Source organism: Leptinotarsa decemlineata, unplaced genomic scaffold, assembly GCF_025532065.1.
Source record: "Leptinotarsa decemlineata unplaced genomic scaffold, Ldec_3_MD MMD2_P_RNA_scaffold_9, whole genome shotgun sequence".
Lineage (NCBI taxonomy): Eukaryota > Metazoa > Arthropoda > Insecta > Coleoptera > Chrysomelidae > Leptinotarsa > Leptinotarsa decemlineata.
Genome location: NW_027412536.1, coordinates 12,624,005 through 12,647,870, shown reverse-complemented (window position 1 = coordinate 12,647,870; position 23,866 = coordinate 12,624,005). Strand labels below are relative to the sequence as shown.

Sequence of the window (23,866 nt, the reverse complement as noted above, 5' to 3'; positions counted from 1 at the left end):
CAAGCGGTTTCTTATGAACTACGGTAATCGAAGGAAACAGTGAGCAAAATCTTAATTTGGTGTCATGGTCCTTTCAAGCGAATTCCTGAGCGATGATCATTTTAGTAAAAATTTAGCAATTTTGGAAAGAACTTTGCTATCACACGCTTCTTGGCCAAAATTTTAGAAAAAATTGCATGACATGAACCAACCGATAGGCCGACATCCTCAACAACTTTTCTAATAATGATTCGACAATTCTCCATCACAATTTGAGTATATCTAAATGTATAAATTTGCCTCAAATTGTTAAGATCTGTTTCTTGTTCATGCAATGTTCTTCGTTATTGATGTTGGTCATTTCTAAAAAAGTTCTTTAAGTTAAATTGGTTTTCAATCTGAAATTTCTGTTCTCGTTATCCATTCTGTGTTCCTCCTTTTTGACGTAATCACTCACAGGAATACATTTCTTTTAGATTTCCCTTGAAGACGTGAATGAAAGTTTGTCGAGTCCTTGATGTCATCTGGGAGATGCATTTACATCTAATTATTTGAAATTGTCTTTGGTAGGATAAAGCAGTGCGATGAGAAATGGACAGTAATTGACCAATCCTTCTATAGCTCTATATTATTATGCGTATGTGACGCACGATTCGCCACGTAATATTTGCATGATTACAAATTCTGAAGTTTTGTTCTCCCATCAAGAGTTCCTATAACTCAATTCAACTTTGATTTTAATAGCATACTTTTGCAACATGCAAAATAAGCCAATAGTTAGATTGGCACTTGTTCCTCAATTGAGATTACTATTTTGTCTCAACAATGAACAAACATGAATCTGAAAGCGTAACAGCCCATTCTCAATTTGTTTATTCATTTATGTATTCATGGATAACCGAAAGTTGGATAGAATCAATTTGAGGATTCCACATTAATCTGCAAAGTGTATTATTTCATTGTTGCTGGCCGCGCAAACCAAACACATAAGATACTTTTATGGCTGATTCATACACAATTCCTTCTAGTAAAAACATGAGCATGCATTAGGAGACACTCTGGTCAGTATTGTGTGTAGTATCTGGCTTTGAATAAATCCACTTTTCGAAAATGCACATTTTTAAAAAACATGTAACTCAGAAACGGTGATAGATATCGGTATGCGGTTTACACCATAAAATTTGACCCTCAGACACATCTATCTAATTTGAAAACAGGAGTTTCCCTTCAAAAGTGTCCAATTTGGCCCACTCTGTACATTTCTTCAACCAAGTTGGCATCCTCAGTTCAGTTCAATAGTTTATTTGATCTCCTGGAGACTCCAACTTGGTTGGTGAAACGCATTTCGAGAAAAGTATTGCAGTTCTGGTGTTTAAGAAAAGTTCTTCCTTTGGAATTGTTTGAGCATTAACCCTGTCGTTCGTTGATATCAGCATTCTGCTATCACGTGTGAAGTGAAAGTAGGTAACATTGACATATATATATATATATATATATATATATATACAGTGTGTCAATTTGAAAACTTCCCACCCTCAATATCTCCCTTCCAGTACATAATATGAAAAAATGGTCAGACAGGTCAACTTTATTTGCAAGGGGGACACTCTGAATGAATATTTTCAACCCTCGGGGTTCAACCCCCTAGGAGGGGTGGATGTTACCCTCAGAATTTCAAATGGAAAGGGGGGTCAAGCGGCACATCATTTTGAAAGGCATTCAATTCTCTTGCCAATGATACCTTTTTCATTAGTTTTTGATGAGCAGTTTTTGAACAATAACGTTCCAAACGAACGGTGATTAGAAGTGAATAAGAATAAATGATTAAAACTCGCCCGCACTAGATGGTTGGTATTCAGGTTGGTATTCAAAACAAATGATTGTAATGGACTATTGGACAAGGTGAGCATCGTACTAGGTAGCATCGTTCCAACCCTGGAGTAATATTCGAATTCGTGGATGTGAGAGGAATGTAGAACTACTTAGTTAACTAAATACGCATCGAGTGCAAACAAAAAATACTAAATTGCAAAAAACAAATTTCAACCATCTTGTTACGCTTTATCTGATAATATGTTCAAAATGTTGTCCATTCTGCTCTAAACAGTAATACAGTCTGTTTTCGAACTCCTCTCGAACATTTTGGAAAACTTCTAATTGACCGGCATGCTGCTGTAATTCGTCCTTTGAGGTCATCCATATCAGTGGGCTGTGTTTTATAAACGACAGATTTGAGATATCCCCAAAGAAAAAAATCTAATGGAGTCAAATCCGGTGATCTCGGTGGCCACTCAATTGATCCCCGTCTGCCAATCCATCTCTCCCGGAATCGCTCGTTCAACCATTGTCGGACGGGGCGAAAATAATGAGGTGGCGCACCGTCCTGTTGGAAATGTAACAAATCTTCCTGCAACAGTAAATTACCGTGTGCATCAATTTGAGTTTCGAGCTCGTGAGTTATAAGTGGATCGATAGGTGCTTGAAGCATATCTAGGTACAGATCACCATTCAAGTTTTCTTCAAAAAATAAAGGTCCGATAATGGCATTTCCAAGAATACCAGCCCAAACATTAACTTTTTGTGGGTGTTGTGTATGTCCTTCTCGAAAATTGTGAGGGTTTTCGTCACTCCAATAGCGACAATTTTGCCTATTAACATTGCCATTCAGGAAAAATGAACATTCATCACTGAAACAGATATTGAACAGAAGATTAGGTAAAGCATTGATTCGAAGAGTCATGATTTCACAGAATTCTATTCTTCTGTCATAATCATCCTCATGGAGCTCGTGGAGAATCTGCATTTTATATGGATGAAATTTGTGCATTTTCAGTGCTTTCCTTACAGTCTCGTGTGACATTCCCGTCTGTTCTGCTACTGATCGTAAGGAGCTAGTCGGCTCTGCAGCAAATGTTCCCAACACCTCAATTTGAGCATCCTCATTCAGTACTCTGGGGTTATTCCTTTTTTTATTCTTCACCGAACCAGTTTCGGAAAACTTTGTCACCAAATCAAGCACATACCGGTGACTTATATTAAGATTTGGATTTCTTTCATTAAAAAGAGATGCCGCCCTTCGTGCGCACTTGCCCACCTCTCCATAAATAAAAATTATTTCAATTCGGTCTTGGATAGTGTAAACCATTCTTACAATTTATACACTTTCTAAGGTATCGCTGATCAGCTCAACAAATGAAACTGAAATGATAGTACTACCAAATGGCTTGAATGCGATGAACACCTTTTTTGCTCAAAAAACGATACTTTTTATAGCAGAAGTAACAAAAAAGGGATAAGAGTTTTAAATCCGATAATAAACCCAAATGAAAGTCACCGAAATCAGATAACTAATTAATGAAATTTTTTGAGGCTTGTCTAATTTTACCCCTGATGGAAAGTTGAAAAGCTGACCCGTCATCACAAGTTTTACTTATAAGAGAGTCAATAAATTGTATTTCTTTGCATACTAACTTAATAACCAGGCATTTTAGTATAGGCCAATTCTAATTACTTCTATTAGTTTAGAACTACATTTTCGGATACTGCTGATCGGAAAATAATAAATGAGGGCACCGTCGGCAAGCGAATTGAATGCCCTTCAAAATGATGTGCCACTTGACCCCCCTTTCCATTTGAAATTCTGAGGGTAACATCCACCCCTCCTAGGGGGTTGAAGCCCGAGGGTTGAAAATATTCATTCAGAGTGTCCCCCTTGCAAATAAAGTTGACCTGTCTGACCATTTTTCCATATTATGTACTGGAAGGGAGATATTGAGGGTGGGAAGTTTTCAAATTGACACACTGTATATATATATATATATATATATATATATATATATATATATATATATATATATATATAAATCAAAAACTCTGCTTTACTTTGTCAAGCTTTCGCTTCTAGTGGGAAGCTTCTTCAGGGCAGTAAAAATGAGTAAAAAACAATTAATTGAACATATAAATCGACGAAAAAAGTTAAACATTAATGGAGTTTTTTGGTTTGACAAATGTTATACCTTCCAATGTGAAGGTATATATATATATATATATATATATATATATATATATATATATATATATATATATATATATATATATATATACAGGGTCCTGCAACAGTGACGCGGTGTTCCATATCTCTATATAGGAAGCAGATAGGAATCTAATTTTCTATAATATTACCTTATTGCTCGAGCTCGACAAAATAAAAATATTGGCGGTCACACAGGGTGTTCGATTTTTTCTGGGCGGATCCCAACTGTGTCTTTTTAAATGGCAACCTATATTTTTTATCGCTTTTTCGGTTTCTTCATAGAAAATAAAATAAACTTTATGTATATCTGCACTTCGAAAATATTGACGGTTTTCGAGATATCTAGCATGACAGGTTTTTTTTTTCCAATATTCGTCACTCAGAATATTTGAAATTATAAAGTGGTGCCAAGTCCAGTTGAAATTTTTTTTTGGTCGAATATTCTACATTGGTAACTCTCAAACGATATATCTGAAATCGACCTGTGATATACAGGGTATGAAAAACCGCTTGCCAAATATTGTAAATGAAAATTTGCAAAATCTTCCTTAGATTAAATGGAACACCCTGTATATTATTGATCCATAAGAAGCGCCAACGAAACCTCTACAAATTTCATTAAGTATTCCCTATGGCTAAGTTCAATAGTTTTTCTTAAATGAGCATTTCTTTCGAAAAATGGTCATTTTTTTCAAAGCGAAATCCATTTGACGACTGATAAAAATATACGAAAGATATCTTGTTTCAATTTTGTACATTAGAAGGTGTCCAAACAAATATTTTTTAACGAAATAAATGTATGTACCTATCACTTTTTGCTAAATGGAAAATTATTTTTTCATTGGATGCAGAATTTCACTCATAAATCGTGCAATATCAAACCAAACAAGTTAAAAGAAAGAAACATTATAAATAACTATTTTTTTCATGTTATTATATTCATTCAGAGCTTGAGTTCTAGATATTCAAATTTGTCAACTGGCAAATTACAAAACTACAAAAGGGAGAGTTTAATTAAGGTTGATAATGAAACTTTTATAAAATATGTTCAACATGTCTTCCATTTTCTTGAATGCAGAGCTGAAGTCTATGTTTGAAAGACTGTTCTACCCTGCGCAAGACAGCTGGTGTAATGCTGCGAAAAGCATTCGTTATTCTAAGTCGCATATTTTCGGGAGAAGTTGGTGGCTCAACGTAAACCATATTTTTTATGTATCCCCATAAGAAAAAATCTAGTTTCGTCAAATCTGGTGATCTAGCGGGCCACCGTACAGGCCCATTCCGTCCTATCCATTTATTGGGAAATACTTCATTTAGATGATCTCTCACTTCTGCCGAATAGTGAGCAGGTGCACCATCATGTTGTAACCACATTCTATTGCGGAGGTCAAGAGGAATATCATCTAACAAACCTGGTAAATCATTTCGTAAGAAATTGAGATACATTGCACCATTCATATGTCCCTCAAAAAAGTATGGACCAATTACATATTCTCCAATGATGCCTCCCCAGACATTTATCGACCACCTATGTTGATAATCCACCTGTCTCAATAAGTGAGGATTTTCTGTCGCATAATAATGGTAATTATGTCGATTTACAAATCCATTTTTATGGAATGTCGATTCATCCGACCATAAAATATTATTGAAAAAATATTCGTTTCGACGAATTTTGTTCATGGCCCAATTGCAAAATCTCACTCTTTTCTCGAAATCAGCATACAGTAGTTCTTGATGTAACTGAACGTGGTATGGATGCAAGCGATGTTTCTTCAATACTCGTTGCACTGATCTCTCACTTATATCCACTATTTCCCCAATTTGTCGTTGACTCCTACTAGGATCTTCTTCAACAGCAAGAAGAACTTGCAATTCATTATCTTCATTAGTAGCTGGCTTGATGCGCTCATGTTTGGAATAATTAATAGATCCAGTTTCAACGAATCGTCCCAAGACCTTTCGGAAAGATCTTTCATCTGGATGCCTTCTATCTGGATACCGTTGAGAATAAATTCTACTTGCCAATAAACAATTCCTGTCTGATTCACCTAATATGAAAATCATATCAATCAAATCACTTTTTGATAACAACATTCTGATGAAATTATACCGACAGTTCAACTTCACGATTGACTAAAAATTTCAATATTCATTTGCAGCCAAATATTTTGTTCTGTCATTTGCCAGACTACTTGATTTCCAATAAATATTTCATTCGCTGAAAGGTTGTTTTAGACCGAAAGAATATGGCACAAATTCCGAGATTTTTGAAATTATTGTAACTATTCAAGAACGTCCATTTTGTGGTGTAATTCGCAACGTGTTTATCTAGCAACAGGTAATTTTAGGAATGGGCGATATTTTAAGGAAAGGGTATTTTTTGTATATTCTTATCAGTCGTCAAATGGATTTCGCTTTGAAAAAATGACCATTTTTCGAAAGAAATGCTCATTTAAGAAAAACTATTGAACTTAGCCATAGGGAATACTTAATGAAATTTGTAGAGGTTTCGTTGGCGCTTCTTATGGATCAATAATATACAGGGTGTTCCATTTAATATAAGGAAGATTTTGCAAATTTTCATTTACAATATTTGGCAAGCGGTTTTTCATACCCTGTATATCACAGGTCGATTTCAGATATATCGTTTGAGAGAGTTACCAATGTAGAATATTCGACCAAAAAAAATTTCAACTGGACTTGGCACCACTTTATAATTTCAAATATTCTGAGTGACGAATATTGGAAAAAAAAACCTGTCATGCTAGATATCTCGAAAACCATCAATATTTTCGGAGTGCAGATATACACAAAGTTTATTTTATTTTCTATGAAGAAACCGAAAAAGCGATAAAAAATATAGGTTGCCATTTAAAAAGACCCAGTTGGGATCCGCCCAGAAAAAATCGAACACCCTGTGTGACCGCCAATATTTTTATTTTGTCGAGCTCGAGCAATAAGGTAATATTATAGAAAATTAGATTCCTATCTGCTTCCTATATAGAGATATGGAACACCGCGCCACTGTTGCAGGACCCTGTATATATATATATATATATATATATATATATATATATATATATATATATATATATATATTATATATATATATATATATATATATATATATATATATATATATATATATATATATATATATATATATATATATATATATATATATACGTATATATACATGAATTGATCAAAGCCATAGAGAGGAAGGGATACGTACCCAAAACTTAGAGACTAATTAGGGCCACCTTCACACCAAAACCACCTTCATACCAAAATTGGACAGGATTTGGCGAAGGCCTTGAGATCAATTAGGGTCATGTCAACTACTTGATAGACATATTAAGGACATAGCTCTGGCTAACAGAGCACTACATCAAGACCAATATCCGTACTGATTAGGTATCACGACATTATACCAGGTGACCGAAGCAGAATATGCTCAGAAGAATGAGGAATTACTTCTTGCTACTTTCTTAGGTGTATTTCATATCCACCTATCGAAGAAAAGGGGTATTGATGACACAAGCTGCAGGTAAATTGACTGTATGCTCAAATGAAGATTGGTTTATAAGACCATTATAGAAGAAACAGTAGTGACACAGGTTGCAAGTAGCTGTTCTCAAGGGGTACTTGAGAACAGTACTTGTTACGAAACCTAATGGAAGAACTACTACGTCTCCTGGACGATAATGTATACAAAGTACTGGGTTACGCAGATGGCCTAGTCATCCTAGTCCCCTAGTTCCTAGTTCAAGGTAAATACAATGAAATAGTGAGGGGACGCATGCTGCAGCCGATGGGCCGAAGATGAAGGGCTGAATATAAGCCCAACGAAGTCTACCATAGTAGCATTCACCAAATGTACTGGAACAGAGGGCCCAGGACCACTGAAACTTTGAGGCAAAGAGATACAGCTGTCGGGGTGGGTCAAATATCTGGAAGTAATACTAGATCACATGCTGTCCTGGAAACAATATCTAGAAAGAGTGAAAAGAAAGGTGGAGGTAGCACTGATGCTGGCCAAATGCATCTATGGAAGAACATGCGGGGACTAAAATCAGACATGACCACCACATGGTGGTTAAACCTATGATAACATATGCATCTATGGTCTGGTGGCCCAAGATGGGACGAACGACCGCTATTAACAAAGTAAGTAGGGTTCAAAGACATGCATGTTTTGAAATAACGGGAGCAATGAAAACCACCCCAACAGCCATAATGTTGATACTCCTGAACTTTCCTCCTTTACTTCTTGTAATGAAGGAGAAAGCAAGAGTGAACCAATTAACACTGAATATCTCACTGACCTACATGGTATAGAACAAAACTGAAATTTTGAAATATGTGCAGGAACGAATATCTAACATATTCTCGGACCACATGACAACGAAATACGTATTCAATACGTACTATGCGGTTGAAGTATTATACCGTGAAGAGTAGAGAATGAACAGTCATCCCCAGAACACGCAGCGACGGGAGCTGAAAGATACTGTGTGGGGCAAATTATTCATTTCAGTTACCCACTTGGTCAGTACATATCAGTCTTCCAGGCTGAACAATTACAGGGTTACTCACTGGACACTGTCCATTGAGACGACACCTGAACAAAATATGCAGGCAATGCAACGAAAGGAGAGAGGCAGCTTGCCATATTCTATGCGAACGTGATGATTTGGATCACAATAAGCAACCCAAATTATGTACAAAATAATGTAACAGTCGTCCAGCGAGACATACAGGGTGTTGATTAAGTATGTACCATAAATTCAACAGACGATTCTTAAGGTAATTTTAAGATGAAATGTTCATATAAACATGGGTCCGCAAATCCTTCGTTCCCAAGATACAGGGTGTTAAAATGAAAATAAAAAAAAAGTTATTCGTCAATATCTTGAATATCCTTTACCTAATTTTGTTGTAATTTGGCAATGGTATTTATAACATTAAGGAGCTAATTTAGCCCGAACGTTATTCAATTTATCAAGTCCAGTGGCTTCTCGAATGTACGCCACTGACTTTTGTGCAATTTTTATTATTTCCTTGGATTAAGCAAATAGAAATACAACTTCTTTTTCTCTTGAATGTTTTTCGTATCTTGCTTAGTTTTTAAGAAAAAAAAAGTCGACCTAATTGCATATCCCTGGACCTCACAAGGAATAATATGAGGAATTAAACGTTTCTTTTGGAAATTATTATTTTTACATTTTTTCATTACTGATTATGTAACAATAACAACAAATATTAAATAACATTAACATCTAGACTAACGAATTGCACTAAATTAAGTGTTGGAAATGGCCTCCTTCGGCTTCAATACAACCGTCTAGCCGCCGCATCATTGAATTTCGCACTCTTCTGAAAATACCTTGCGTATTTTTTATTATGTCACATGAATTAACGATTTTATTGCGTAAATCCTCTTCACTTTGAATAGCAGTTTTGTATACCAACGCTTTAAGGTGTCCCCAGAGAAAATAATCTAAGGGATTCATTTCGGACGAGCGAGGTGGCCGTGGGTGTGGGCCTGCTTTCCCAATCCAGCGATTATTGTAATATTCATCCAAAAATTGCCGTGCCACTACACTAAAGTGTGGTGGAGCACCATCGTGCATGTACCACATACGGAATCTTTCCATGACTGGAATTTCTTCTAAAAGTCCAGGTAAAACAAATTCTAAAAACCTTCGGTATTCTTCTTCATTGAGTTTATGTGAAGGGAAGTGAGGCCCAATGAGATGGTCACCGACAATTCCAACCCAAATATTAAAAGAAAACTGTTCTTAAAAATTATTTTCCATCAAGGCGTGTGGATTGTTTTCGGCCCAAATGTGATTGTTGTGGAAGTTAATAATTGACCTGCGAGAAAAAAAAGCTTCATCTGTATACACTATTCAACTTAGGAAACCTGGATTTCTTCTTATTTTACCGTGTAACCAATTAGAAAATGCTAGTCTCACAGGCAAATCTCTGGGCATTAGAGCTTGCACACGTTGCATGTGATAGGGATATAGCTGCTGGGCTCTTAAAATCTGCCACACTTTTACATGGGTAATATTCAGTTCTTCAGCTATTTTCCGAGTACTGATATGAGGATTTACTTCAATCTTATTTAATAGCTTCTTCAATTTGAGCTGTTCGTACCGTTGCAGGCCTCCCAATGACATCCATCGATCTTTTAAAGCTGTCTGTTTCAGAAAGTCGTGCATGGAGACGTACAAAAGTTCTTTTATTAGGCACTACACGCTGAGGAAATCTTTCATGGTAAATGCGTCTTGCAGCATTCGAGTTTCCGTGGGCCATTCCATAACAGAAATGCATATCTGCCATTTCACTGTTAGTAAATTGAACCATGTTTTACAAAAATGGTTCGAAAAATAACCGCTAAACACACTTTTGATAGCAATTTAAATTAAAAGCTAATAAAGTTGACAACAACTGTCAAGTTGTTTATTAAATGCTGCAATCGTTTTCCAAGGCAACCCTTGATTATTATTTATAGTATTTTCAGAAGAGTGCGAAATTCAATGATGCGGCGGCTAGACGGTTGTATTGAAGCCGAAGGAGGCCATTTCCAACACTTAATTTAGTGCAATTCGTTAGTCTAGATGTTAATGTTATTCAATATTTGTTGTTATTGTTACATAATCAGTAATGAAAAATTGTAAAAATAATAATTTCCAAAAGAAACGTTTAATTCCTCATATTATTCCTTGTGAGGTCTAGGGATATGCAATTAGGTCGACTTTTTTTTCTCAAAAACTAAGCAAGATACTAAAAAAAATTCAAGAGACAAAAAAGTTGTATTTCAAATTGCTCAATTCAAAAAAATGATAAAAAAAAAGAAAAATTGCAGAAAAGTTAGTGGCTTACATTTTTAAGTCAAAAATATTCGTTCAAATCCCGCTACAGGCGCCACTGGACTTAATAAATTGAATCACGTTCGGGCTAAAGTAGCTCCTTGATGTTATAAATACCATTGTCAAATGCAACAAAATTAGGTGCAGGATATTTAAGATATTTATGAATAACTTTTTTTATTTTTATTTTAACACCCTGTATCTTGAGAACGAAGGATTTGCGGACCCATGTTTATATGAACATTTCGTCTTAATATTACCTAAAGAATCGTCTGGTGAATTTATGGTACATACTAAATCAACACCCTGTATACAGGAAACAATCTTATTGGAATGGTGAGTAAAAACGCAAGACGCCCTTGAGGCTGCAGTGTTTTCACTTGCAGGAAATGGACAAGTCAGGCGGCTCCCAGGAAGCGGTAAACCGTAAAAAAACTTTTGGAAAATTACCCCTTCATTTGGGTTACTATTTTCACTTTTCCAAGATTTTCACATTCATCAGATAGAACTGGAGGCATATATAAGGCGAAAACTCTTAACTCAAAAGTGAAAGTTTGGTGTATGAATCTACTACTGGTCTTAGTTTTATTCAATGATAACTTTTTGTGAATGTCTTATTACATTGTTATCTATTAACTGTTATATAATTAGGACAAATGAACAAGCGATACGACTCGACCCGCCATTTCTCGTAGCAGAACATCGGTGAATTTTAATTTTACTCCTGAGATATTTATTCATTCATCAATTTATATTCTGTCCTCTTCAAAGTGATCCACTCAGATATAATACACTTGTGCCAGTGTTTTTTGCAATCCTCGAAGAACTTCTGATATGTACTTTTTGGTATGTTTCTGAGCTCTTTCAGTGACTCGGGTTTTATCTCTTCAATCGTCGCAAAACGCCATTCTTTCATGGGATTAAAAATGGGTTTAAAAATCACGATGGGGCGTCCGGGGCGAGCGTCGTCATTCATATCTTCTGGGCCTTCTGTGGAAAGCTCGTAATACTCGTAAACATTTTTCAGACTCAGAGTACAATCATGGTATGCTACTCTCAAGAATTTAAGTTTTTTGATCATCTCAATTCCATTTTTTAAACAAAATTTGATGCATATTTGTTGATCCACTTTTTCGATAGCAGAAAATGGTCGAGGAAGCAAAACACTTTCGACATTTATGCCTCTCACAAACGAACTAAACATGCTAAACAGCTGAAGCTGTGAACATATTTTCAAAATGAGTGTACCAATATGAAAAAATAAAAAAACCCGCTGATGGATTGTACGAATACGTAGCCAGCGAAATTTAAACATTCACCGTACTTTTTAGCAGCCCTCGTACTACTCACATTTTTTTCTGTCATAATGTCACATCAGCTTATCCATGAAGGTTACTTTTTCCACCCGAAGAGCGTGTTTTCGAAGATATAGGGGCTGGAACTTTCACCCTCGATAAAAATCTAGAAGAGTCCAAAACATTCATTCGGAACACTCGGAAACATCCCAGACCATTGTGTATGCCCCATCCATGAAAAAGGTTCTTGTTTTTGTACGAAGATATGTTGACTAGAACATTCCAGGATATACCAAAATATTCTGGAATTTTGTGGAATATTCGGAAACAGTCCGGAATGTTTTGAAAAATCTCGAAACATCCGTTGACCTTTTACAATTTAAAGTTTATCCTTTCATTCAACTTTCTTTCAGTGAAGCCGGGTAGCCAAGCACAACACAGAACAAAAATGCGACATTAACTTTTGAAGAGAGTAGAAACTACAATTAAATGTGAATGAAATACCTAAGGTAAATTACGTATTTATTTGAGTTTGAAGAGTGCCAGAAGATGACAGTACTACCAACTGTCGACAGCGCTCGCAGATAAGTGATAGAAGATATAAAGCTTCAAATCCTTTTTGTAGAATTTAATATCGAAATTATTTGATAAACTATTATATTTTACATCGTAACCCTCTAAATCGCTCTCCCAATACAAAATCATGTGTGACCATTATTTTGAACATTAAAATGAGTAAGGTATTCTTATAAGATAGACATATGCCGTCACGGACTTTTTGTACACCTTTCCTGGTAGTACCACCACACGACTTCTCACGTATAATCAACCAATTCACACAAGACATCAACGAATTCATACACATAAACCTTCATTTTGAATCGCTCCTTCCATTGGTGAAAACCGGATGAAAATCCATTTGGTAGATTTTGAGTTTATTGCGTTCAGACAGGCAGATGAAGAAACAGAGAAACGCGGCAGGGGACTTCGTTTTATAAAATGTTGTTATGATGATTGAATAAAAACTATGAAGAACTCATCGAATCAAAGTTTTCCTACTGAAAAAAACTATTGTAGTGGCTTGAGGATTTCGACAAAAAATAGCGTGGTAATCGCTAAGTACAACTCGTCAAGAGTCAAATATCAAGTCTGCCGTGCGCTCTTGCTTCCTCGCGCTTAGCGTTTGTCCGTCAGTTTGAAACGCGCCGATGTCTCGGTAGTCCGTGCTTTCGTCTGCCAACTTCGTGTCGCAACGTGTCTGCCGGTATTTTCAGAAAATTCCGAGTTTTCAACGAAAATTCACTGGACAATTTCGGTTCGGGCGTTGAGGTGATTTGGGCAGGTGGAGTGCGAGTTTCGGGAATTGGTAAGTAGATATTCATTTATATTTGCTGATTTTAAAAGTAGCACAATTAAATTCAAGAGATGTTTTACCTACCTTCCTAACACTTAATGACATAACCTAGGAATTAGAATCTATTTTTATCGAGAATTTCGGTGTTTTTTTGCAAGGTCGTCGGATTCTACAGAAGAATCACAATTTTATCAGCAAATCAGTCAGTAACGGTACGTTTTATAAAACAATTAGCACGAGTGTTGAAAATCAAAATAAATGAGAAATATAACTGGTGTTTATTTATCACGAATGCCTTTCATTATAGAAATTTATTTAAAACAAATCGAATAGAATTATTTCAAGAAACAATTTTTCATAAATTATTTATGAAGCATAATTATTATTTGAAGTATAATCATTAATTATTGATGCATATATCAGAAATGAGTCGATGACATGACAAGATAGTATTGATCTATTCGGTATATAAATAGAAGATATTTTTAATCAAGACACATGAAATTTTAGCCCAAGGAAAGTTTGACAAATATCAAATTGAAATATATTCCAGTAATAGAGAAAGAGGACATAAATATGAAAAGGGGAAACTTGGGAGTGAAAATTGGTTGAATTAGAACTTTTTTTGAAATCTTACATACAATTTATCTATGACATAGTTATGAATTTCGAACTCAAAAACAGTAGGTATCTATGAGTTGCGAAGAATATTATAAAGTGATACACGAGAAAAATATTTGAAAACATTGTGTAACAAAAATGGAAAAAAATCTTTTTCGTAAAAGTTGGTACCCTGCGAATATGCAAGTGTGATAAATTGGTTTTTTCATGTCAAAACACGGTCATTTATTTACAAATTGGTTGATTTTTGGGGCGGTAAACGATCAACCGCCACTTGTGAATGACCTTGAACCCAAAGTTCTATGTCATGTTCATCTCATTGAATCGGTTACAGAAACAACATATCTCGATCTGATAGGTTTACAAAGTCAACTTTTGATGGTGCTATTTTTTAGTTTTGAACTTTTTTTCCTACACTCAAATGGCCTGGAAAACTCATTCAATGAGAATATTTATATAATAAAAATGGAAAAATCATACAGTAGCTCGGACGAAAGTTCAATCGACTACTTACCAAAATCGATTTTGAATGACACGATTTTTTGAATTATTGTCAAATTATTTCCACCCTCTCTGACAGCCTGGAGAACTACTTGTAGTATGTGTCACTAATTCAGTGCTGTGAATCGTGGAACGAAGGTATTATTTTTAAAGTTGATGTAAAAATGCGTCAGGGGGAAAATTAATTTAATATATTTCTCTCTGCGTAACTTATGAATGATGAATTTCATTATAGTTATATCAATTCATAAGATGAGTAAAAGGGTCTTCCGTTTAAATAAAATGAATTGATTGGTATATAACTTTCAATTCATAGCTGGAAGCGGTTTGACTGAATCCACAAACTTCATTAAAATTTTCCATTTTCTCCGTCACTGTTTTTTTTTCTAAAAAATAAGTAATTTGTCTCGCTATACAGAACGGTTTTACTTTTTTTTGGTTGTTGGGAGTTGCAGTTTTAAAGAAACATTCACTTTTAGGCGCTGGAGTTTTGAAACTAATTCCAATATTTTGCTTTTGAGAGAAACTGTGAAGAATATTCAGAGGTGCCTTCGAAATAATATATTATCTCAATAAATAAATGAGATAATTATTATTTCAGTGTTTAGGAGTAGGATTTCTTTTGGGCCCAAATACAACGATAACTCTGATCTATGGTAGGTATACCTAATTCAGTTAGTTTCAAAATGTCTCTATTCAGTTTCTAGTGGTAATAACAAATATATTGTGGTCATTTATTCTACAATAGGTCCTACACAAAATGATTTGAATGAAAGTTATTATAAAGTGATAACTTTGATTTTCTATTTTTGATTACAAAAAATATTAGCGTCATTTTCAAGAAATATTTGCATTGTAAGAGAAGTAGGAGTATTTAACATCCCAGTTGAACGAATAACAATTTTCAGTAGTTTTAGGCTTTGATACTATTTTGCTAGATAACAACAATTTTGATCACTTCACAACTGACTATCATACAGCTTATAATTTATGACCTTAGCGGAAAATTGATATTTACTCATGATAAATCAAAAACTATTACAGGAAAACATCAAAATGTCTTTATAAAATATTTTAAGTTATAGAATATATGAGAGACGAGGCGATCTCTAGTAGGTATGATTTGACGAAATGAACATCACCCATACAGTGTGCCCCAGCTAAAACTTGTGACCCCATTTATAATTACTGGTTCAATAGTTTCCAGTAATATTCACCTTTTAAAAATCTTTCTATATTGCCTTGTTTTTCATTTTCCATGTTGCATATGATAATGAAATATTTGGTTTCTGTTACATCTATCCTTGTAATACAAATTTATTTATATAGTTATTTCTCAAACTTGGGGAAAACGTAAAAACTTCCGATTGCACATAAAAAAAACAATAAATAAAAAACCTTAATATATTTTTTGAATCCGGTACAAATAATTCTCATATACACCACAACTATGAAATTCTACTTCCAGTCCAAGTTGGCGTCATCAAGAGATAAACTATGCCTGCTAATTCATAAACTCAAATTTCCCCTATTTGTATATGACAAGACGAACCCCATCTGCACTTCTAGGCACACCAGGAATGTTCTGGCTCATTTTTAATGACGGATTCATAAAACAAAAGAATAAGTATTGGGTTATTTGGGCTTTATATAATGTTCATATTTCTCGTTCCACACTTTGCCAAAAACTCTAGTGTCATGTATTGGTTTCATCAATTTTAAGCAGTGTTTTATTATTTTTTGATTGTTCAGTTTGAAATTATTTGTTTTATTATTCCTTTCTTTGGTAGATTGACACATTTTTTGTAAAAATGTAGTAATGGAAAGAGTAGAAAGCCAAAACTTCTCATTCCCAAAAACTAATCTTTCAATTTTGACTTGGGTTATATTATTGAAATATGCAGCCGATATCGCTTGCTGTTAGTGTAGCTACTTATAGGCAAACAATTTTCAAACAACTATGGCTGGGATTAACTACATTATGTATGTATACTCTCATCGTGACAAAAGCAGATTATCTCTTCCGGTGACTTAAAGTGGTAATGTTTTGAAAGGAATGAGTACTTCGTCAGAAAATTTTGTCCAAAATGGTGCTGATGAGGTGATGAGACAAGTAAATTGTTAAGAAACTTAGAAGTACACCATTGAGGATGCTCGTATTCCATGTGAGTAATATTTTATATCAATATACCAGAATATATTCCATTGGGAACCATTTCTTCGCTCTCCAGTGTTACATAGCGTTATTTGGTTATTTATTTGGGAGTAGAAAGCCAAAGACCTTTTTTTATAAAATCAATAAAACTAATTTTGAATTTCAAATTCCCACAATTTTTCTCTGAATGCTAGGAAGTTTTTTGCCTTTTAGATGTAAATGGGGTGTAGAAAACTAGAAAAGATTTTTTTCTCATAGAATTATGTATTACCGGAATTATTTGAGCATTGCTGAATTTTGAAAAAGTTATTATGAACTATAAAAACAGCTTTGGTGTGTAAAGTGAGTATTAGCTTTCCTACCGATTTCGTTAATATAATTTCGAATCCCAAATTTTTACAATAGTTTTTCAGCTTTGAATAATGAATATTTCATTCTACTCTGTTGAATCAGCGGAATTCATTATTCACCTTTTAACGATTCAAATACTGTGAAATTACAATAATTTTATCATAAATTGGATATTCATTTTTTTTAAATTCGAAATACAGACTTAATTTGCTTGATTCTTATTTACTCAAGGTCTAGTTCGCGCCATTTCATATTATTTGAGTTTGTCTTCACGGAAAATCAGGATTGAGATGTCATTCGATTCATAATTTCACATAGATTAATTTACGATCCAAGCCACGTTGTGTTAACGAATAATTTACAAGTTATAAACAATTCTATTGAACAAAAGAGGTTCCTTTTTGCGAATTGGTAACTTAAAAATCATCAAACTTTCTGAAATTATAACACCAATATTTATAGTTTCAATTGATTGGAGAAAATACAGGTAAAAAGGGATGGCATACCACCCGATTCGAACGCTTCAAGAAAAAAAATGAAATGAAATGAAAAAATTGAAACACCCCTTTCAAAACTTACTTATTTTTTGACTATTTGAAAAATAAAGTGTGAAAATTAATTTATTGATGAAGCTCAAATTACTCTGGGTGGAATTACAAAATGTATGACACCTAAATCAATTTTCTGTAACAGGGAACTCAAATTTTGCGAAATGGCATTTATTGACTATACTAAAACCAATAATGATTGAGAGTAGAAGTAAGCACAGTTGACAGCAAATCGGGGGCGTGCTTATTAATTTTTGAGAGGGTTAAGAATGAAAGAAAAATTCTTAGTACAATTAGTTAAAACATTCATACATTTTTTATTTATTTCATTAAAACTTTGCAATATCGTAATTTACCTAATCGTTGTAGTCATTAGGTGGACCTTATGAAAACGGAGTAATAATCGTGGTAATTATAGTAGGTACCAAAAATAAAAAAATAAATTAACAATATTAATAAAAAACACAATAACTTTTTTTCACTATTGCGTTGTAGCAATTGATAAGTGAACTCTTTATAACTATTCTCAAGCTTTCGAGTAACTTAAACTCATCGTCAGGGGTACTAGAAAATACAAATTACAAATTTTTGATAATAGAATATAATATAAATGTAAATGTACAAATTTTCATCTAATCTTCAACCTCAGATTCGTCACTGTTGCTACCGCTATCATCAAAGTGAATTATGATTGGTTCAATATTGTGTTCAATACGGTTGTCTACGTCCCACATTTTTTGCTCCTCTTTTAAAAAATGCTGCATGCATTTCTTCCAGTCTTCTGCAGAAACAGTTCGAATAGCTTCTTGTAGGTGATGTTGCACGTCCACTAATTTAAATGTTCTGTTTTCTCGTGCCACATATCCTTTTACTTGCGCCCAGATTAATTCTATTGGGTTTAATTCGCAGTAGTATGGTGGTAACCTTAAAACTGTAATTCCACGACTTAACGCCATTTCATCCACTGCGAATTTTTTATATTTGTCTGTGTGTAATTTTGTTAGCTGAAGTAGTTCTGCCTTTAAACTATCTTTGCTATATTGGATGTTCTTATTAATTAACCATTCTTGAATTGCTGCTTTTTTCCATGATTGTTTCGCTAATGGTTCTAAATGTCGACTATGGTATGGGGCATTGTCCATGACGATGACAGATCCAGGTTCCACAAGTTGAATGATGCCTTCAAACCATTTTTCAAACACCTCCGCATTCATCTCTCCATGATAGTCGCCTGTTTTCTTAGATTAAAATAATAATTCACCATTTGGTAAAAATCTACTGTCGCTTCCTATATGCGTAACTATCAGACGACTACCTTTTCCAGATGGCTGTTTTAACCCAACTGACAAACCTTCAATAAAGGCTTGTCGTGCACTTGTTATATTACCATCCTGCCATACTTTTTTGACCGTGTGTCCTTGGTTAACCCATGTCTCGTCCATGAAGTACAATTTTTTTTGAGCTTCCGAAATTCGTCAATTTTTCTTAGATAGTTTCTTCTCCATGCTATTATTTCTTGACGTTCAATGAGAATGCTTTTCCTGTCAACTTTTCCGTACGTAAATTTCATTTCGTGTACAAGTTTCCTAAAAGTTTCTTTACCCATTTTTGGGACCAATTCATGATCGCTAAGTGCCTCCAGAACTGTTTGTAGTGTGGGCAGCTCATTTCTGAAAAAGAAACTGTGAATAGTTCTGCGTATACTGGTTTTGGCTTCTTCATCAACGGTGATTTTTTTTCGTCCGCTACTAGTTTTTGGTGTTTGTACGTCCCCATGAATTTCTGCTTCTCTTAGTATTTTGTAAATCGATGATTTTGGTACACCGGTATAATCAGAGCACATATCAACTAATTTATCTTTTGTAATTGTGGAACTTAAGGATGTAGAAATGCCCGGTTGGTTATTCGGAGGTACACACGTAGAATTACAGCACATATGCACAAAGTCATCATTTGGTGGCTGATGATCTCTTTCAAGACAGTGAAATACTCGCAGTACAATTTGTTTTTTTCTTACTGACCGACACTCCGACCGTTTTACCTTTTTCGACGTGGAAGGCCCGACCATGTCTCTCATTTTTTGAGTAGTTTGAGAACGGTGTAGAAATATAATCATGTAACGCTTAAACACTTATTAGCACTATTATTTTCACCAATTGTTACACAACACGTCGATTGCTGACTAACTTAATTGTAAAACGTACAATTCACGCTGTATAATTCACAAACCAATGATACGCTCATGGCTGCAAGTACATTAGTGAGGACTGCAACGATGAGATGGAAGTTACGGTAAAGTGACAAAGACAGAAATATCGTTGCGTACAGCGTTGCCACTAGTTTTAATAAATATCTAACACTATACAGAAAATAATGAATTTTAACTGATCAGTAATCAGGAAATGTATAAGTATTACTCATTACAAGCTCATTACTGATTTTTGTCATAAATAATACCTTTTAATCGTACTAGTATTGTGTATTATCTATAATTTGCCACAACCTACAACTCTACTGCTTACTATATTTTGATTCTGCTATAAACTGGTAACGTAAAATTTAGATATGACAACGCGCTTTACTCTCAATCATAATTGGTTTTACTATAGATTGATAATAATTTATTCTAAAATGAATTCGAGTTAAACGATGAATGGTATGAATGATACTTTGTCAAATTGCTTCAATATTAGGTTGATAGATTTCTTTGCATTCAAATTATTCATTACAAAATTTTTTGTTTGTCTCCAAGAGAACTTCACTCAATCAACGTACAAGAAATGATTTTGTATGTTTTATTTTCAAAACAACAGATATTGGGCCATCAAAAGAGTGACTTCGTGAATTTGAATACATTTCAAGAATTTCACTGCGTGAAAATGACATTTCAATCATCATATTCTGTTGAGCAATTGTTGACATGCTTGGTAGTCAGATCCGTGCCAAGGTGGTGGAGAGAGGGTATACTATAAAAATAAACTGAAATTGCCAATTTCATTTGAAAGTGAAATATATCTTTTTATGAATGAAAAACTTTTTTTTAATTTACACTTTTTTTTTATTAGAAATGAGAAAAATGTATAGGGGTTTAAACAATATGAATGAAAAATGTAAAATTATAAGAATGCTAATTTGCAAAGACGACAACAAATTATTGTGATCCGAAATATAAATGAAATATTGATAGAACAATGTTGTGACTCAAATTATTGAAAGTAAAATTAGGCGACACTGTAGAATTTTGTCAAACATTTGAAATTAGGTAATACTTACCTATTTTCTATTTTACAGTTGACTCTGTACTGGAATTGCTTTTATTCTGGGGATTATGGCACCTCTTCTCGGGCGTGAAAAATGTTGCATTGTAAACAAATCCAGGACTTATTCTGAGCAACTTTTGTTCTATGAAGTTTCTTATTGATAAATAATCAATATGTTGCGACCTATTCGTGAGTGAATGTGTCAATTTTCTAACGAACAAACACGTTTCCAGGCAGTTTTTACTCAAAAAATAGGTAGGTATTTTGTCGAGAAAATAATTTTCAGGTGAAATGTATGATACAAAAAAATGAGTTTATGGTGTCTGTAGACCCATAATAGCATGTTGAAAATTGGTTGTTACTTTTCAAACGCTTGTATTGAAAGTTTCGACGGGAAGTAGCAACAAAAACTGCATTTTTAGTGATAACCTTATAGAACTTAGCTTCAAAACTGAACGAGTTCTGACGAAAATAGTGTCAGACAAAAAACTGTGAAAATCACCTACAAAACACCACACAATTGCAAATAATCGTAATCACTTTACAATTCACTTTATTTATGTACTTTTAATATGCTCTAGAAGCAAGTGCTTTGTTAAAATAATAAGCTTTAAGGGAAAATTCGCCCTATCAATAAATACTATGTTTTGGTCCCTGCCTTGTCTCATATATCGAAAATCTTGACCGATTTGTGCTCTTGTTGGCAAACCCTCACAGTTGTAGGTGACACACAGGTAGATTGTTTTCGGGAAATTATGCCGCCCATAATGCTCAGAATATAATAGAAGTTATTTTTTGAAACAGTGGTATATAATGGTACCTTGAAACATCATGACATACCTGCATAATATAACCATACGTCACATCAGATTCGATCTTTCTATACAAAGAGAATGAAAAAACCTTCTGGTTTTGGTAAAAATAAAATTTTAATTTAATGACAATGACACAAGTTGCTTTGTTGGAATTTTCAATATTTACACTACTTTTTGCAATCAAGGGAAAATTTCGGTCGATTTGCAAACATGAATTCATCAAAATAACAATATCTGCAACATGTTACTACTTTGTGTATATAAAATTCAAAGGGATGATACTAAATGAGCTGGAAATAATTTTGAAAGCAAAATTAATAAATGAAGTAGATCATTTGTGAATTATTGCACTCTTCTTCCGAGCGAAGAACTTTTTCTCATCGTATTTCAAATATTCCCAGTTTAAACATAATCGAATCATCAAAGATAGGGTGTATACAGGGTGTTTCAAATTCGATCCTCACCATTGGGATCTTGGAAACTATGAGAGATACGAAGATAGTTAAATTGGGGCAAAGTTGCGCATTTACCTTACTAACAATATGCCGGTGAGAAAATGCTGAAATTCCGAGTATATCCGGAGATATCCAGAAAAAACAGAAATTTCGGAAAATGGTTTTTATTTTTTTCTGGCTTTATTTTTCGAAGGATTCGAAATTAAATTGCACTTCCAGCCACTTTCCACTTTTTCCCTGCTACATAATGGTGTTTTCAGATTTGATGTCCGACGTTTCGTCTTCCGGCCACCATCATCAACTTTATTTTTTCTAATGGGCGCCACATTGGATTCTTTCTGTTTTGAATAGAACCAGATTTTCCCTTTTCAATGTAGTATCATAGGTTATTATTCTTTTTCGAAAAGTTGGAGATATTGAAAAAAAATTCATTCTTATCATAATAGGCTTTGACTTTGATGTTTCTGAATTTGACTTTCAACTTGTTATACTCAACATTTTGTTATTTCACAAGTTATTGATTTTTTGGCGAAAAATTAAGATACAAATGTATTACAAATACGATTGAAACATTGTTAGGACATCGGAAATGTATTTAAACTTGTATTCCGAAAGACGACAACCACATCGAACTATGTTCAAGTTATTGGATCAAAATATCACCGAGTTTGTTTCATTTGAAAAGCCCAGGAAAAAATACGGAGACAGAATGGACCAGGAAACTGAAGAAAATTTGATAAATGAGGTTTGTATCAGGTAAGTTAGACATTGTGTCCTTTTCAAAAAAATTAATAATTTGCAGATAAAAATGAATCCGGGGAAATCCACACGTCAAATTTCATCCAAAATGAATATTTGTCATATAAGTGCTTGGACACATCTCGGTTTAAAATGTTACAACACACATTTCAAAAATTGCATCCAGGTGATCCCGAAAGGCGATTATAATTTTGTAATTGGCTAATAAGAAGACCTGATTTCTCCTGTTTTTCTGGAAAATATAATTTGGAAACATGAAAGCACTTTTACGAACAGTAGGATATTCAACCGAAATAACGAACACATTTGGAGCATAAACAACCCCAGGCAGTTCCGAGAAATTCGACCTCAAGTACGATTTAGTATTAACGTGTGGGCAGGAATTTACAAAGATATAATTTTGGGTCCTCATTTATTTGACGGAATTCTGAATGGAAAAACCTATCACCAGTTTTTAATGTCGATTTTCAAATTTGGCTAACAACTTCTGATTTCAACATGATGGTGCTCCATCGCACACTACCAGACGAGTATCTGATTACCTGACTGAAAGGTTTGGTGATGAATCGATAGGAAATAATGGGCTAGTAAGGTGGCCAACAAGGTCTCCAGACTTAAGTGTTATGGATACATTCTTATGGGGTACACTGAAAAATAGAGTTTATGGTCAGAGGGAATATCAAAATGTTGAGGACCTTCAACACAGCATTGTAAGGGAATTCGGAAGATTGGGGAGGAGGAAGATTAATCGTGCAGTGAATAATAAACGAAGAAAGGCACAGTTGTGTTGTCATGAACAATGCCAGCATTTTGAGCATTTGCTGTGATTTACTTTTGTCTTTACATTTTAGTTAAT

The 23,866-nt window shown here is 34.2% G+C and overlaps 1 protein-coding gene across 6 annotated transcripts in view; it reads left to right on the top strand.

Moving 5' to 3' along the window:
• The first annotated feature begins 13,358 nt into the window (after nt 1–13,358).
• The window catches only part of AdamTS-A (ADAM metallopeptidase with thrombospondin type 1 motif A), a 454,792-nt gene continuing 444,284 nt past the window's right edge, over nt 13,359–23,866 (top strand). For 5 of the 6 annotated variants that reach the window (XM_074170639.1, XM_074170641.1, XM_074170638.1 and 2 more), the window contains exon 1: nt 13,375–13,557. The gene's annotated coding sequence lies outside the window, so the exon portion shown is untranslated. Of the gene's footprint in view, nt 13,558–23,866 lie in introns of all 6 variants that reach the window. The other variant, XM_074170637.1, reaches the window with a different exon arrangement.